This window comes from Heterocephalus glaber, unplaced genomic scaffold (genome assembly GCF_053883595.1).
Source record: "Heterocephalus glaber isolate CG9 unplaced genomic scaffold, H.glaber_assembly_v1.0 deba00001613, whole genome shotgun sequence".
In the NCBI taxonomy this organism is placed as follows: domain Eukaryota; kingdom Metazoa; phylum Chordata; class Mammalia; order Rodentia; family Bathyergidae; genus Heterocephalus; species Heterocephalus glaber.
Window position 1 is genome coordinate 37,247,433 of NW_028258384.1, and position 2,752 is coordinate 37,250,184.

General features: G+C 43.6%; 1 pseudogene; it reads left to right on the forward strand.

Moving 5' to 3' along the window:
• Positions 1 to 559: 559 nt before the first annotated feature.
• Positions 560 to 2,164, forward strand: LOC101715526 (ATP synthase F(0) complex subunit j, mitochondrial pseudogene; annotated as a pseudogene).
• The last annotated feature ends 588 nt before the right edge of the window (positions 2,165 to 2,752 follow it).

Below are 2,752 nucleotides of genomic sequence, written 5' to 3' on the forward strand. Positions count from 1 at the left end.
GTCTGTGTTGGATTTGAAACTTATAGCTACGTCATTGTCTGGAGGATATGGATGTTACCCGTGGTGTACAACAAGGTGATTCAACTGATATACCAAGATATTGGTCACTTCAGCCCTCAGAGAGGCTGGGCACGACCTGAAGCAATAAAGACCCTTGAGCCTTGAAAATGTACTTTTCTATGTGTGCCATGAAATTTAAAAAAGCTGGGAAGCATTAAGGAGGCATCAATATAGATTTGATAGTATGTGTAGATATGAGGTTGAGTGCGTAAGCTGCCGTTGGAGATAGAGTAGGAAGCATATGGCTAGAGATATGAACAACAGAGTCAAGGGCCTGGCCTTTTGTCTTCCCTTTGAAACTCCTTTAAGGGGCATGTCCTCAAACATGCCTTGCTTTCTGGATTAAAATCAAGTTTGCACCATTCACACGTTGCCCCTTGATTCTTGAACTTGCCTCCCAGCAGAGACTTCAACTCCTATGAAAACAAGGAGGTAACTTGGTGACCTTCTAGAGTGTGTGCTGGGATCCGGTGTGGCCTAGACGGTTGATCCTGCCAAGATGCATCAAAGCTTAATTAAAAATGTCTGGGTCCCCATGAAGCCATACTATACCCAAGTTACCAGGAGATTTGGGTAGGAATGGGGTTGATGAGCTTCATTGTTTATAAAATCAGAAGTGCATAAAAGAAGTAAAGCTTTAAAATGTTCATGTCCTGCACCTGCTCAAGGTCATCATTAACCAGCTCTCTTGAGTACACATGAGGCAAAACATCAGTCTGCCTGTAAATTTAAGCAAGCTGTGTCAGAAGGGAGCACAGAACATCACAGTACACCTGCATAAGTAGTGTTTACTCTGTGTCATGAGTAATATACCTGTGAGATGCAAAAAAAAAGAAAAAAAAAAAAAAAGAAAGAAAGAAAGAAAAAAGAAAACAGGGAGGCAGTAGAGAATTTAAGATGAAAGATGTTTGTGAAATCCAAATGTCTGTGTTCAAATATTTGTATCATCCCTAATTTTCTGGGTCATCTTGGGCCAGCTGCCTTCTATGAGCCTAAATTTTGTTACCTATACAGGGAGCTAATAGCAGTCCTTACTTATGGTTGTTATGAGGGATAAATGATGTAAGACATATAAAGTGCTTTTCCCAGTGCCTAGCATACATCAAGCATCCATTGATCATTATAATTTTATTGAGCAATTACTATATACCAGGTGCTTTATCTTCATCCTTGATCCTACAACTGTATGGGGTGGATACTATTATTATTTTTCTGCATTTTACATGCAAGTAGGCCCAAGGTCTTGAAGCTATAAAGCGCAGAAACCAGGCTTAAATCCCCTCCTTCTTTTGCTCCCAAGGTCTACATTCTTTTACATATCACCAACTGTGTTAGTTACTTTTCTCTCGTTGCTGAGACAAAATACTCAACATCAAAAGTTAAAGGGGAAAAGGTTTATTTGGCTTACAGTTTGTAGGGGTTTCAGTCTATAATCGGTTAGCTCCAAGGCAGAGTGGCAGAGGGGCAATAGTTCATGATGGCAGAAGTAGCAAAAGCAACAAGGGACCTTAATAGTGTCTCCTGCCCCTTTTATCCCATCCAGACTACTGGGATTAAGGCGGTGCCAAACCAATCACTCACGTGCAGTGGTTGAGTAATCACACACACCTAGTCCCAGCATCACACATTCCAGATTCAGGCACCTCCAAAAAAGACTGCATGAGGCTTTGGGGGGACAGCTAGACACAAGCCGTAACACCAATCATACTTCTAAAGTTTTCTCTGCCTCATTAAAAACAATGGCCAAATCATGCTATTTTTGAAAAGAGGTGTTCTTCTGGGAATCACCCCTCTTCTCTCCTCATCCTCCCTTTGGCCTATCCTACCTTGAGAACTGCTTGGCACAGTGCTATGCCCAGAGACAGCAGAGAACACAGGGGAAGAGGGCTGGCTGGAGGATGAGGAGGCCTGCAGCCCCTTGCCAACTCTCAGCATGCATCAGATCACGGTGGATGACCCACTTAGCCTCTCTGTGATTCTGCGTCATCAACTGGACAGCCAAATCTGTAAATTGTGACAACAGGGTTGTTTCTGTGACATTTTATTTAGCTGCTGGGGAAAGCAGGCCATTCTCCTATATGTCCAGTCAGCATACGTGGAGCAGTTGGGGGGCTACGTGAGATTCAGCTGGTTGCATGCCAGCCGAGGGCTGTCCCAGGCTTATCCTTCCAGATCCTGAGCTAGCAGCTGGGGATTCTCCATTAAGAACAGCTTCAAGGCCAAAGAACATGTTCAGCTTAAGGGCTGCTTGTAGCTAACTGGCAAAGCCAAAGCATTTGGCATGGCAAGTGCAGAGTTTGTGTGGATTGCATGAGATGCTGCTTTGCTGGAATCAGCTGAAAACATCTGACATGGGCTCAACACTGGTTTTCTCCTCTATAATCTGAAGGTGCCCCCACATCAGAAGTTTCCACCTGTCTGCTATCTCTAGCCTAGGGAGGTGAATCAGGTCTTTTGCCCAGGACTCATCTTAAAAAGGACCCCTGTGAGCTGGATTATCAAGCTGTGATTCAAAGAGACCTCAACTCATGTCTTTTTTGTCTCTTCCTCAAGGTTTCCTGTTCTCTCACTTAACAATGCTAGTGCCTAGTTTTTGGAGGGCATAGCTTATAGCTGGTATTGTGCTAAGTACTTTGCCTGGATTACCTCATTAATTCTCACACAACCCTGTGAGGGAAGTACCATTTTGTCA